The following is a 15,676-nucleotide window of genomic DNA, read 5'->3' as shown; positions in this document are numbered from 1 at the left end:
TTTATTTTTAAATTGGCAGATAACATATCTTTTTATTATGTACATCATGATGTTTGAAGTACATATACATTGTGGAATGGTTCAATCTAGCTAATCAACAAATGCATTACTTCATATAGTTATCATTTTTGTGGTCAGAGCACATATCATCTCTCTTTACCTTTCTCAAGAATACAATATATCATCATTAACTATGGTCACCTTACTGTACAATAGATCTTTTGCCTGACAGTTTTTAAATTCCCTCAATAACCATGTAAGATTATTACTATCACTTATTTTTTAATAGACATTTTCACTTTAAATAAATCTTTAAAAGGAAAACTTGTATCAGTGCTATAAACACAAAAAAATCAATATATATATATCTGCTTGTACCTGCTGGCTGCCTGCCACTTTCCACCATGAGTAGAAGCAGCCTCAGGCCTGCACCAGTTGCAGCTGTCCCAGGGTTGTAAGCCAAATAAACCTCTGTTCTTTATAAATTACCCACTCTGAGATATTTCTGTTATAGTGACACAAAATGGACTGATATAACCTCAGCCTTGAACCACTAAAATCCCTCCCCTATCACAAACAGGGAAACACTTTGTCATGTCATCATATCTCCATTCACATTACAGCAGTCAGGTTTTGGTCTAGTAGGGACCCCCACTTCCCTTATTACCCCCCACCAGCATTCTACGCCACCCAGCATCTGGCTCTTGGACACTCTCTGTTGCTGGCTGAGCTAACTGGCCCTCAAGAGCTAACACACTATAGCCAAATGGTGCAGTCACTTTGGAAAACAGTCTGTTTCTCCAAAGTTAAACAGAAAGTTACCACATGACCCAGCCATTCCACTCCTGGGTATATATGCAAGAGACTTGAAAACATATATTCATAGTAGCCCCAAAATGGAAATAACCCAATGTCCACCAGCAGATGAACAGATACATAAAATGGAATATTATTTGGCAATGAAAAGGGATGAAGTACTGGTATATGCTACAACATGGGTGAACCTCAAAAACGTGCTGAGTGAATGAAGCCACACACAAAGGACCCCATACCGTATAACTTCATTTATATGAGATGTGCAGAATAGGTGAGTCCACAGAGATAGAAAGTAGATTGGTGGTTTCCTAGGTTTGGAGGGGAGTGAGATTGGAGGGAGATGGGGAAACAGTGATAACGAGTAAGGGGTTTCTTTTTTGGGATGATGAAAATGTTCTGAATTAGATAGCAGTGATGATTTCACAACTCTGTGAATAGACTAAAAACCGTTGAATTGCATACTTTACTCTTTTTTAAAAAAAATTGTATACTTTAAATAGGTGCCTTGTGTGATATGGGAATTATCTCAATAAAGCTAATTTTTATTTATTTTATTTTATTTATTTATTTTTTAATTTCATTTTGTCGATATACAATGTGGTTGATTATTGTGGCCAATCACCGAAATCTCCCTCCCCCCTCCCTCTCCCCCCTCCCTCTCCCCCTCCCTCTCCCCCCTCCCTCTCCCCTCTCCCTCTCCCCCCTCCCTCTCCCCCCTCCCACCCAACAATGTCCTTTCTGATGAATAAAGCTAATCTTTAAAAATAATAGCTAACTTACACTTTGGGCAGAGCTGTATGGCCAGTGCTGAGCCCGCACGAGAACACGTAGCTAAGCCCTGTCCTGCAGACCCACTGACCCGGCTGGGGTGTGTGTTCGCATGCGCAAGGACTCTGCCTGCAGCAAATCAATTTGAATATTGTACAAGCTTTGCCTAGGAGTGATGACAGGAGTGTACCCAAACACTTACCTTTACATTCAGGGTGGCTTAGGCCAATCCACTCAATAAATTCATTCCAAAAAACATTTTTTCAAACACATGCTAAGTGCCAAGCAATACCATCGAATCTGGCAGTAATAGTACTGGAGCTACAGTAATAAAGAGACTGAAAAGGACACTGCCCTTATGGAGATGACACCCAAGTGAGAGACAGTTTTAAACTAGTTAACAAATACAGCTAAGTAAGATAAATTTAGAAAGTGATTGAAAATGCTCTGATGGAAATCAAATAGTATCATGGGAGAGAGGACCAGAGGGGAAAGGGAGGGCCTGTTTCAGAAGAGATTTTATTTGAACCTGACTTGAAAGAGAAGAAGCCAGTCGTGGGAAACTCGGAAAGAGTGTTCTTGGCTGAGAAAGCTGTGATTGCAAAGGCCCTGGGGCATGGACAGGCTTGGCATGGTAAAGGTACAGAAAAGAAACTGTTGCAGTTTGACTATGAGAGAAGCAAGAGATGGAAAAGGAGAGGAAGGTGGGGGTCCAGTTCACACGGACTCTAAAACCATCATAAGGTGTTTGGATTTTATTTCCAGTCAACTGGGAAGCCGCTGTAGAAGATTTGAAGACAGAGTGGCATGCTCTGATTTGCCTTTTGAAAAAATCCTTCTGACTGTGGAGAATGGATTGTGGGAGGGCCACAGTGGAGCAGAGAGACCAGTTAGGAGACTATTGCAGTCATCTGTCCTGTTTCCTGTTGTGCTTCTCATCTCAAAAACAGGGTGATTTGGATCCCCTTACCCACCAAAGTTGGATGGGTGATTTGGATCCCCTTACCCAGTTGCCAAAAAAAAAAGAATGAAGGGCCTTTATTTGCTGTTACAATTTTCCATGTATTTACAAGCCTAATTTGTTTGAACAAAAACATACAGGGGTGGTGAGTTGAAATGCAGAGGGTCTCTATGCTTAAATTCATCCATGCATATACGTAGGCTCTTAATCTCTACCAGATATAATGCTTTTGTGGGCGGATGGTGTTCTTCACTAGGATATAATGTCCTATAGCATGACACTTGACACTGCGGTATGACGAATGTTTAATCAGCTCACAGATGTCAAATGGGTTGAATAATTACTAAAGATGTGAAGACCATAAATTAAGGGAGGGGTTACATCTATAATCCATCCATCCTTCATTTATAAATAAATATAAATTAAAATTGAGTTAATTTTTATTTACTTTAAGTAAATTTAAAATGATAAATAAAATTATAAATTAATATAATTTATGTATATATTATACCTCTTATTTATATATAATATTATACTGTAAATAGTGTATAATATACAGTAAATAGTTCTGTTATTCTCTTTTTGAACTGCTTCCCTTTAACCTATCACAGACCAGCACACTTCTATATAAACGGACAGATGTGGAAGTATTTCATGTGATACATATTCATAATCCCACTCTCCATATTCAAGACAGAAACAGCAAACACACATGGGGTTGATGTCTTTCTAGATTCTTCCCATTCCCAAAAGGCCTTCATCCAACAGCCAATCAGCTGCTAAATCCTATTGATTTTATTTCTGCAATGCCCTAGGGATCCTTCTGCCAGTCCTACTGTCATTGACTCAGAGCCTGCACAACCTCTTACCTAGATAATTTAAGAGCTTCTCTTCTGCCTGTCTTTCCTGCTTCCCTAGTTAAAAACATTATGAGTCAGTTTTGATTTCTAACCCTTCTTGTCCAAGCCATCAATAGGTAGTACCCATTTTGCTGCCCAAGAATCTCTCAGAACTGTCCACACATCTTCATCTCCCCCATGGACACCCATCCAATATACCTTCTTAGATTGGATAATCTCAGTTGCCTCCAAACTGGAACCTCTGCTTTCAAGCTTGTCCTTATGCAATCCATTCCTCCTACTCCACTATCTGAGTAAACTTTTAAAATATAAAGTCTAAGCATACCCCACGCCCCAACCCCACCACATCCTCCACTGCTAGAACATTTCCCATAAAGCTGAAACTAAAGATCAAGCCCCTTAATGGCCCACAAGATGCAATGGGACATAGTCTTTGCTGTCCCTTCTGGTCTTATCTCAGCTCCAGCCTCTCTAGTGTTCTTTCAGCTCCCCACACCCTCAAGCTTTCTGCTTTCATGAGACATTTGCACATGCTGTTCCTGCTGCTAGAAATGCTCTTCCCATCCCAGCTTGCCAGGTTAATGCAATGCATTCTTCAAATTCCAGCTCAGCAATCACTTCCTAGGAAAACTTTCCCTGGTCTCTTAGACACAAAATCAGGCCACTCCATAGTGTGGTCTGTTTCATGTATCTCTCTCCTTCCAAACCTGACACAGCTGTAATTTTACACTAATTGGTATCGTAGTTAACTGACATCATTCACCCCCACTAGACTGTAAGCTCCATAAGAATGGAGACTGTACTAGTTATCTATTGCTGAGTAACAAATTACTCTAAAACATAGCAGCTTAGAACAACAAATGCACAGTTCGTGTGGGTCAGGAATCTGGATGTGGCTTTAGTGGATGCCTCTAACTCAAGGTGCAATCAAGGTGCTGGCTGGGGCTGTAGCCTCATCTCAAGTCTTGGCTGGGGAAGGATCTGCTTCCAAACTCGTTCACATGTGTTGTTGGCAGGACTCAGTTCTTCATGAGCTGCTGGACTGAGAGACACAGTTCTCCATTAGATGTTGGCTGGAGACCTCACCCAGTTCTTTGCCAAGTGGGTCTCTGCATAGTACAGCCAACAATATGGCAGGTGGCTTCCCTCAAGGCAAGGGAGCTAAACAGAAAGAACGATAGAGGGCGAGCAAGATGGAAGTCACAGCGTTTGAAACCCAACCTTTGAAATGATGTCCTGTCACTTATGTCATGTTCTATTCAGTAGAAGTGAGTCACTGGGTTCAGCCACACACAAGGGTGTGAACACCAGGAGGTGGGGGGATGGGTCACTGGGAGCGCCTCCTAGAGGCTGCTGAGCACAGAGACGTGGTCTATCTGGACACCCTGTCATTTCCTCACATTATTTTACTATGTGGCTGGTGCATAGTAAATACATAACAATAAGTAGTCAATAGTAAACATGTCAGAAGGTCAAAAACTCCACAGGCAGTCACATAGAAAGACAAGTGTAATTTTTTTTTCTAATATTACAATAACATGGTTTTCAAAGAATGTTTTCCTTTTTAATCAAATAATTATGGGAACGATGTACCATTTGGCACAAAGAACCATAAAAGTATTTTTATTAGAGAAGACTAATTAGCAGATATAGTATGTCTTTTAGCATTTTGTTTCTTTGTTTGGGAGGGCTCTTTCTGTTCGGGTTCAGTAAGAAAATTCCCGCAAGCTTCAAGCCAGGAGCTGAATGCCCTGGGGTAACAGATTTTGGCAAGCCAAGTCCGGGTCTTTGTACAGGGCAGGTAGCCGGACTTGTGGTCAGCAACATTTAAAGGTACCCTGTTTTGTTTTTTTTTGTTTTTTTCTCCATCCACAGAATTTACTAGTAAAATATCACAACAGTTCTCAGGGCAGTAAAAACCAAGGTGTCTCCCATGCAATGGTACCCTGTGTTATAACACCAAAGTCAAGGTTTTTTTACCCTGTACCAGCCAGCCACAAAATAAATAAAGATACCCCATGTTTGTTTTTAGTACAAAAAAAACTTTCAGTTCTCTTTTGAGTTAGCAATCCATACTGTTTTTATTTACTTATTTATTTATTTTGCCCGCTGGCCAGTATGGGGATCCGATCCCTTGATCTTGCTGTTATAACACCGTGCTCTGACCAACTGAGCTAACCAGCCAGCCCCATGTTGTTTTTAAACAACCACAGTTTAGCAATCCCTGGATATCCAGGCAGTGAACTGACTTGGGCTGAATATCTTGTAAAGGTGAAATTTGCGTTTATAAACTCTAACCTGATAAACCAGCTTTCTTGGAGGCCTTGTAATGAATACAAGGTGTCCCAACTGTGGCTTCTTCACCCACAGGCCACTTGTTTTCAGTTGTGAGAAGCCATAGGCCATACTCTCCTCCCTACCCGCACCAGACTCATCACAGCCGTCCTTACTAGCCTGGACAACTTTTTGCAGACACAATCTAGCTCACTTTGGGGGATTCTAATCACACTGATTATTATTGGGAGTTGGATTCTGATGTGCTTAGTAGGTGAATCAAGATCAAAATGCCTCCTGAATTAGCACTGGGACATTCAAGATAACAACCCCGTGTTTTCAGGAAGAAAATATCTGCACAGCTGGGGCAAGGTCCCCAGAGACTCAACTTTTTTTGTTTGTTTAAAACAGATAGGAAATTTATACATATAGGCAAAATTCTAGACTCATTATTCATGAATAGAGCTCACTAATTACTACGTAACGCTAGACATTTCAAGGATTGACTGCATTTACAAAATACTTTCCTCATCTGCAAAATGGGAATAAAACTAAAGCTCATCGCAATGGGTCACTATGAGGGTTAAAGGAATTCATACCTGCCATGTAATTATTATTTTCAAGTGTTTAATCCTGCAAGGGTGGGGTGGGAGTGGGGGGGGTCCTCTCTTGGGTGCCACAATGTCTAATAAGGACCAGCTCTGTAATTTGTAGGATCCAATGCAAAAATGAAAATGCACATCCTCTTTTTCAAAAATTATTGAGAATTTCAAAATGGTGGCAACAGAGCATTAAGCCAAGTGCTCCTGAGCACAGAGCCTTTCAAAACTGTCTAGGATGCACACCCATGAAGCTGGCTCTGAGTCTGTTAATTCCATAACTTAGAAATGACAATACTGAGGCCAAGACATTTCCTCACATAGCGTTAAGACATTAAACAAACAGCTGAGTCACCTTCACAAGGCATTTAATTCTATGAACCCGGGAGTGATAAAATTTGGGGGTCATGCTACAAGATCAAGTGTCCTTACCTTGGAAGTCTAGGGATCCATGAATAAACTTGGGGAATGTCTACAACAAATTTGTTGTGACTACACAACAAATACTGGTCGTATGCCTTTTCCAGGGTAAACAGTCCATAGAGAATCCATGACTACAAAAACAGCAAGTTGGGACCACTCTACCAGTCTTTAAATTCCTAAGATCTTTGTATTCCGCAAGGCTTAGCATAGTGTCTGGCATCTAGTGGACAATCAGTAAATGCCAGCTAGCAAAGGTAGGTAGGAGTGAGTGAGTGGTTGAGTAGGTGGGGAAGCAAATAGCGTAATTATGAAGGCTGCTGACATTCAAATCCATGTCCACTGTCACTAGCTGTGTGACCTTATGTGAGTCACTTGACATTGTTAAGCCTCTATTTTTTCATCTGTAAAATGAGAATAATAAAGAGTGCCTCTTTCACTAGGCTGCTCTGCGGATAAGGAGCTAATCACTTACATGGTAAGTCTCAGCCTGTGTTAGCTCTCCTCTTAGCGCCAAGGACACATACCTTTCTGCATATGTTTTTTCTGTTTAATTTTTTTATAACTTCAAGGGGCTGACCAGTTAGCTCAGCTGGTTAGAGCATGGTGTTGTAACACCAAGGTCAAGGGTTCAGATTCCCACACTGGCCAGCCACAAAAAAAAAAAAAAAAAAAAAAATTATAACTTTAAACCAATCCATAAACGGACAATAAAGAGAATGTCACAGCTCTTAAATGATATGGTATGGCCTTTATCACATCAGTGTATAGAGAAATAAACAATGATCTTTTAAATTAAATCTTTTTTTCTTAAATTCCAGAAGGGTAGACATTAACTGTTGATCAAAATTCCGTAGTATGGAGACTATAGGAAATTTTCACTTTTTACGTTATAACTTTCTGCATTGTCTGCATTTTATTTTATAGCAAGCAAATATTACTTTTGTAATTAAAGCCGAGTAAAGTTATGTATTTTCTAGGTTAGTGGTCCTCAACGTGTGGATCCCAGAACAGCAGCATCCGCATCACCTGGGAACCTGAATGCAGTGCCCACACCTCACTCACTTTGGAGCTACCGAATCTGAAATTCTGGGGTTGCGGCCCAGCAACCTGTACTTTAACAGGCCTTCCAGGTGATTCTGATACATCCTGGAGTTTGAAAACTGCTGCTCTATGTCATGGAGGGTAACAAAGAAGAGCCCCCAGCCTACCCCAAAATGTCTTCCTAGTGATGCCAGAAATTCCACCATTAGTGTCCTCTGATGTGTAAACATCAGTCATCTTCAATGCAAGAATTACAGAAAGGAGTTCATGTAAGAGTCTCAAATTCGAGTGCAAAAATGACCAGGAGGATCCTGAAGGCAAAGGGATCCTAGCAAGTACATGCCTCCATCAGTGTGAACTCCCTGTTACTTAGCTACTGCTGCCATGTGAGGAAATGTGAACCCAAAGTTGCCTAATTCTCCTATTGTTCAAAGGAATATCTGCATTTCTTCTTAATTTTTTAAAAATTTATTCTTTTTTTGTTGAAACATATTGATTATGTATATTTGTGAGGTACAGAGTTATATTTCAGGACATGTATACAGGGCTGGCCAGTTAGCTCAGTTGGTGAGAGCGCAGCCTCAGAACCCCAAGGTCATGGGCTCAGATCCTTGTACCAGCCAGCTGCCAAAAACTAAAAAAATTTAAAAATTAAAAAAAAACATGTATACAGTGTGACGATCAAATCAGGCTAATTAGCATATTCATCCTTACCAAACTTGCTCATTTCTTTGTGATGAGGACATTTGATCTCTCTTCTAGCCACTTGAAAACATGCAGTAAATTACTGTTAATTATAGATGCCTAGCTCCACTGTACACCCATAGAACTTATTATTCCCATCTAGCTCTTTTGTGTTTATTAACCAACCTCTCACCACCTCCCCTTCCCCTTTCCTGCCTCTAGTAACCACAGCTATGCTCTCTTCTGAAAACTCAACCTGTTATTATGATTGTTTGTTTATTTATTTATTTATTTTTAGCTCTCACTGGAATATCTGAATTTGTATGTGACTCTGCCTCATTCCAAAAATGCTTACCTGCGCTGTGAACGAAACACACAATGTCTGATGGAATTTGGCCTCCTGGATCACCAGTTTGCAGCCTTAAATTCTGAGGTGAGAATGCTGATGTCCTTCCTACTCTGCCCAATCCATTCTCCAAAACTGTTAAATAACAATAATAATATAAATAGTGGCTGATCTTTCTTGTGTACATACATTTTCTCATTTATTCCTTTTGTCACCTCTTAGGCACATGCCATTATCTTCCTATTTTACGGATCAGAAAACTAAGGCTTCCAAACCCTAGCTAGCTAGCTCAAGTTCATGCAGCTGGTAAGTGATCATAGTCAGGACTCCATTGCAAGGCCGGTGAATCTAAGGTACATGCTCTTAACAGCTGCACTGACCGATAACATCATTGGCTAGTTCTCCTGACACTTTTGACCTTTTAAGTCTTTCACAATCAGCCCTGTGCCTGCTTAACAACCGTTTTTAGGCCTTATCTTCTGTCCCTCTCAGGGCAGCACCTTTCATATCATACCTGATCCTCCAATTGTTGCAGGGATGACTGATTGCTTCTGCAGAAAAGTGTGCACAGTGCAGAAAAGGACGAGGTGCCACATCTGTCCTCAAATAACACCATGGTGGTGCACAGGTAAGTAGAGAAGTCAATGTTCAGAAAACTTGCAAGCTGGTTTGTTACAGCAAACAGCTAAAAATGTTGACACTTCTGGCTGAAGGGATGTGGAGAATTTTTCCTGTTCTACTTTGTACTGTAGATTATGGAACTTTCCTAGTTTTTTATTCTGACCATATAGCACATTTATGATCAAAAGAAAGACGCTGGGCCTGGCCAGTTAGCTCAGTTGGTTAAAGCACAGCCTTATAACACCAAGGTCATGGGTTTGAATCCCCATACCTGCCAGCCACCTGGGGGGAAAACAAAAAAAGTAAGAGCTAAAATTAGAATTGTTGGCCTTTCTGCAGATTTGGAATATTTTCATTATCTCTTAATGTTTGCTCTTTTCCCCTTCTTTATGGCTCAAAAATACAGATTGTAAAAAATAAGTTGAATTTGTTGACCTTGTTAAAATAAGAACTTACCCCTCAGGAATTAATATCACAAAAGCATTAAGCATCTGGGCTGGTGAGGTGTGGGGCAAGGCCTGAGGGCCTCAGCCACAACCCCGGCCCCACATCCACATCTAGCCCAGACATGACCCTGCCACAGCCAGAAGCCCCCTGGGCTTCCCTGCCGGAATAAGGGGGATGCCACGGGCCTCTCCCTTTCCCTCCCAACTGCTCCACAACATCTTAGAATGAAAATAATAATAATATTTAATAAATATATTTTAAAAAGAATCTGGGCTGGAACTCACCTACAAGCCTTAGCTGTTACAACTATTACTACCAAGTGCCTATTTTTGGACACATTTCCCTTTTCTTCTTTACACATGAAAACAAACAGCTACTCACTATTACTAACACAGCTTTATTCCTCCAAATCCAAGTTTACTATGCTTTTCATAAAATATTTTTCTTTTTTTTTTTTATAAAGACGATAAGTCAGGGGATCTTAACCCTTGACTTGGTGTGTTCAGCACCACGCTCTCCCATGTGAGCTAACCGGCGGTCCCTATGGCCTTGGTGTTATCAGCACCATACTCTCCCAAGTGAGCCATGGGCTGGCCCTATAAAATATTTTTCTACAAGTAAAGACATAACCTCCATGTAACTGTAAAGGTGTTTATCCAGGTAAGAATTAAGTTCAACTTCCAAATACTGTGTTTTCTAAAGCATACGAATATTTTCCAGGTATATGAATTTATGGGCAAGCCATTCTATTTTAAGTTATTGACAAACACACAAAAGCCAACTCATCAAAATAGAAGCTATAGAAACAATTTTAAGCATAATCATGACCACATACTACACAGCTTCTGATACCTGTCTCACCTGTCTTGAGCCAGGTATAGCTGTACATTCTGTGTACGTTACTGCCATTAATCCTTGTGACACCCAGATGGAATGAATTATTATTAAACTCATTTTATAGCTGAGGGAGCAGAGGTGGGAAGCAAACGCTAAATTAACTTGTCCACGATCTTAAACAGTGGAGCCGGTCAGCCCAGCAACTGAGCAAATTCAGTTTTTCTTCCAAAATTATTATTGTGCATGAAGCCACAGTAGCTTCGAGTCATAGACAATTTCTAGAAATGTGGGGGCAAGCAAAAATCAACTCTTCACATATTCCCAGTTTTTTTTTTTTTTTTTTTTAAAGATGACCGGTAAGGGAATCTTAACCCTTGACTTGGTGTTGTCAGCACCGCACTCTTCCAAGTGAGCCATGGGCCAACTCATATTCCCAGTTTTTTAAAAGCATTATCTGTTATCTGTATTACTGTTTTTGACAAATTGAACAAGAGAGCCCTCTTCGGCCCTGGCTTTGTGATTCTCCTGTCTTCTTCCCTCCTCAAGAGGTGCTATATTTGTCTATCTACCTCATATAGTCACCTAGCCCCCTGAGTGAAGGGTGATTCACAGAGAAAAATTCCACACACATTTCCTACATAATCTGCACCTCGCATTCCGTACACCATCCCTTTCAAGCCAGAACAGCGCTATTTATTTCTTTTTAATCATCCTCGGTCTATTTTTCAGTGTTCTGCATTATCCTCTGCTAAATATATTCCAACGTGCTATTTGTTTTGTTCCTGGTGCCAAGACCTTGATGTGTCCCTTTGCCCCCCACCTCAGGAATTTCTCAAATAAATCATGAGATGGAAGACAATTGAAATTAAAAGCCAGTCCCTAGAATCTAGAAAGAAGTAGCCTAGGTAAACATTTGCTTGTACATCCTGTTTTCCCTTCTCATCCTAATCCCATAATTTCTCCTTCTAGGAAACACACAGCACTTGATAAAAGCACCTCGTTAAGTACTGATTTATTTCTATCTCTGAAGGATCTCACATCTTCTCATGAGTCTCTCATCCTGGCCAGCTAGTGCAAACTCTCTCAGTCCTTCCTTGAAAGGATCCCTCTTTCACCCTTTCCTTTCATTCTGGAAGCCTTCAGTCAAAAAGGGCCTGGGAGCTCGTGGCAGGGCGGTCTTGCCCTGCTCCTTCCAGTCCCGAGAAGCACATCAAAGCAGCCAGCATCCTGGTTTAAAATCAGAACTCCACTCTGCCCCCAGATCACTGACGTTCCCATACACAAGCTGCATGAATGGAAACACGTCTGGTGTTTAAGAATGTCAAGGTAAACAATTCTTTGAAAAACAGTCTTTAAATTGGCCTTCAGGGAGTGGTTCGAGTGACTCTACATTTTTGAGCTTGGCATATGATTTTTTTTTTTTTTTCCTTCTTCAAATGAACATTTAAATTGCCCCCCTCTGCCATTGTATTGTAAGCACTATAATTAGCATGATTTAAACAATGTACCCATAACTAAACCAGATTATCTATCTGGACTTAATCTAGAGAGAACAAAGAAATCCATTCAATTTGCCCTGAAATCCTATTTAATACATAAACATGAATAGGGAAAGTCAACATTCTGGGTAATTTTAACACAATCATATGATTTTTAAAGTACAATATGCCAAGAAAGGCAAATATCTTTTAAAAAACAAACAAATAAAACCCATAAACTCACTTCTGCCACTTCTGTTTGTTACTTAAGGGGCCATCCTAATGCAGGAAGAAGCCATTCAAGCTGCCGCAGTAAAAGGTATTTAGTGGAGATTGCTTTGTGTATCACAGCTGTTTGTGTATTTCGACACCCTCCCAGAAGCAACGCCCTCTAAACTGGTTTCTTTAATCAAGCTATAAATATAAACTGGAGTTCAACGTAAATACAGCCTAGCATTCAAAATGCCACTAACTTCTCATAGCAGATAATGTTAGAAACAATGTCAGACATCAATAGAGTTTCTAGCTCTTAAGGTTATCTGCAACAAGACTCAAAAAAAGGTAGTCTGTTACAAAGCCACATACTTCTCTCTTCCACCCTTTTATGTCATTTTGCTTTGATGAGGCTAAGTGCATATCTTTTTATTTTAACATTGCAATTTTTAAAACAAACATTCATTTAACACAATCCAAGTTTTAAGTTTATTATTGTTTAATGTCTAATAATGTTCAAGCTTTCTAAGCAGTCTTTGCTTTCTGTTTAATGCTGTTAATTATATTCTTGTTCTGCCTACCATAAGCTGCCCCTATCAGCAGAGATTCAAGGGAGATTTGAAAGAGCAAGCATATTTATCAAAGGAGAAAAAAATGAAGAAAATAAAGACAGCACTAGAGCATATTTGATATATAAACTGTTCTTCCTGAAAAGATAAACGATTTGGTAATGAATAGATCCTTTAGGCCATAAAAAATCCATTTATTTTCTTTTGAATTTGAATAGAAGAGATTTGCATTTTTCCTGCGCAGTTACACTTAAATTAAAATGCAGAGCATGAGGCTAGCATACAATCAAACTAAATAATAAGTGGGGCATCCTGTATTATTCATAAAAACAAAATTAGCAGTTTGGGGAAGGGAAGCATTGTGGTAGGAAAAATATACATTGATACCAAAACATCTACTGTTGGAGAAGAAAATAAAGCCGATTTACACTATCTAAGAATTGGTAATGGAAGTTTGGCATTTATACTCATGTTATTCAAAGAGAATGGGAAATGGGCAATGTGTTTATCTGGTATGGAATCTACAATGACAACGTCTGCTTTCTGATAGCAAAGTGTTAAGAATGTTTCTCCCTGTTGTGATGTCTAATCATACATAGAAAGTGCGGCAACAGTTTTTTTCTCAAAGTGGAGTAGCATTAAGATTTCTCCCCCTCCACCTCGGGAAAAAAAAAAAAAAAAAAAAAAAAAAAAAAAAAATATATATATATATATATATATATATGGCAAGTACATCTTTCTGGAATTAGTCTGCCAGGCACAACTGGCTAAGAACAGGAAGGTTGAGCAATAACCCTTCATAATCTTTGTGCCTCTTCCTTTCTGTCGGCCTTCCCCTCCCCCACCCCACAAGCACAGGAGAAAGTATCCCAATGTCTTTGATTGCTTTCGACCTACAGTAGAGAGTTTGCTAAGAGACGAGTCTCTCTGGAGAGTGCTTTCTGCTAGTCTGATGAAGACAAAGAACAAATTACTGGCTATCAAGGACGGTCCAGAAGCAGCGAAGTCTTAAAAATTGGAAAAAGAAAAAGCAAGTAAATTTCTTTGAATTGAGGGAATAATCTAAGATAAGAAGATCTCCCGTGTGCACATTCCAAACTTAAAAAAAAAAGGCGTGGCAAGGTCTACGTGCCTATGGGGACCACGCAGGTGGCAGAAGTGAGTGGGCAGCCAGGTGGGGGATATGGCAGTCAATAGAGGAGGGGCAGATGGTCCTCACCTACAGCCCACTATTGCCATGCAACTTGGAGTTCCGTCTTGCTATGGTCAGAGCTCTTAATAGCTCATATTTTGTCAAGAAAAGCCAGAAATCCAGATTTTTTTTTTTTTTTTTTGTGGCTGGCCACAAGGATCGAACCCTGAACCGTGGTGTTATCAGCACCACACTCTAACCGACTGAGTTAACCACCCAAAGCCCAATGTTTATGTAAAATCTTATTTTAGAAATGTTGTCGACTATTTCAAAATGTTTAAATACCAACTGAGTCAAATAAAACATGACTGTAGGCTCAGGTAGTCTTTGTCCACCAGTTGCTTTCTCTGCTTATAGAGAACATGAAAATCCAGGAAAGATTATTTAAAGCATATTTTTACACCATTAATAGTTCCTGAATACTACTGGCTGATTAGATAGACTCTGACAGATAGAACTGGTGGTTTACGTATTAACTTTGTCATATGCCATTTATTTATTTGACTGTTTTTTATTGAATGTCTACTATGTGCCGGGATCTGGGCATTATATAGAATGCTCTTTTCTAGAGAGAAATCCACATTAAAAACCTGTTCTTTTAGACATATGCAGTCAATAATTCCAGGAATTTGAAAGAGAGAAATTTGAAAGGCAGTATTCTCTCCTAAATTAGCAGGTTGTTTATTGTACATAAAGTAATTAAATCTTTGATATAATAGATTCCTATCTACTTAAAAGGACTTATTAAGGGTTTCCCTAGAGCTGGAAAAGATGAAGACTTTTTCTCATTAGTGTTTGTATAACAGTGTTGGAACCCAACTATACCTCCTTGCTGCTTAAAACACTGGCTAATTCCCTGAACGAGATAGTCACATTTACCTTTTGGCATTATGTGGACAAAGTGGAAAACTGACTGGTGTGCTGTATTGTAACCATTTTTTCCCCTCTGAACTGATACACTTCACAACGGATTTAATCTTTTTTTCCTTGAATACATTAAAGCAGAGTTCAAGAGTGATCTCATAAATGGTTTTCAAATCGCAAGTATCAAAAGAAGAAATTGATTGCACGTTTGGAATGAGGTAATTTGGTGGAGCCTTTCTGGAAGGTGGTTTGGCAATGTGGAACCAAACAGAAGATACAGGTACGCTTTGATGCAGATATATTACCTTTAGGGATTTACTTAAGGAGAACATCTCTCAGATGTGAAAGGTTAGATACACAAGGGTGTTTGCACAAGGCCCAATGTGGAATAAATATAAATTGCAAACAATCCGAATGTCCCTTGAAAGGAACCAAAAGCTTACATAAACCATGGCACAGCCACACAATGGAATATTTTCAGCCATTAACGAAGATAACATTGATCTAGATTTAATATTTCAGAAAAAGGCCTATGACATATCACACAGTATTTATAGAGTATAATCATATTTACACAAAATTATTCTGTAAGAAAAGTCTAAAAAGGTGTTTATCAAGATGTTAAGAATGGTCTTTTTCATGTGGTAGAATCTTATTATTTTAACTCTGTACATTTCTTTAAA

At 39.5% G+C, this 15,676-nt stretch overlaps 1 long non-coding RNA gene across 2 annotated transcripts in view; it reads right to left on the bottom strand.

Annotated features, from left to right (window-relative positions):
- Positions 1 to 12,473, bottom strand: part of LOC134386079 (uncharacterized) — a 49,192-nt gene extending 36,719 nt beyond the window's left edge. The window contains exons 1-4 of one of the 2 annotated variants that reach the window (XR_010024446.1): positions 12,400 to 12,473; positions 9,287 to 9,675; positions 8,782 to 8,907; positions 3,758 to 4,447 (exon numbers count right to left, since the gene is read on the bottom strand). This is a non-coding gene — a long non-coding RNA (uncharacterized LOC134386079). Of the gene's footprint in view, positions 1 to 3,757; positions 4,448 to 8,781; positions 8,908 to 9,286; positions 9,676 to 12,399 lie in introns of those variants that run through there. The other variant, XR_010024445.1, reaches the window with a different exon arrangement.
- Positions 12,474 to 15,676: the final 3,203 nt, after the last annotated feature.

The sequence above is a fragment of the Cynocephalus volans genome, chromosome 1 (genome assembly GCF_027409185.1).
Source record: "Cynocephalus volans isolate mCynVol1 chromosome 1, mCynVol1.pri, whole genome shotgun sequence".
NCBI lineage: Eukaryota > Metazoa > Chordata > Mammalia > Dermoptera > Cynocephalidae > Cynocephalus > Cynocephalus volans.
Note: the sequence above shows the minus strand (reverse complement) of the source record. Positions and strands in the feature narration are given on the sequence as shown.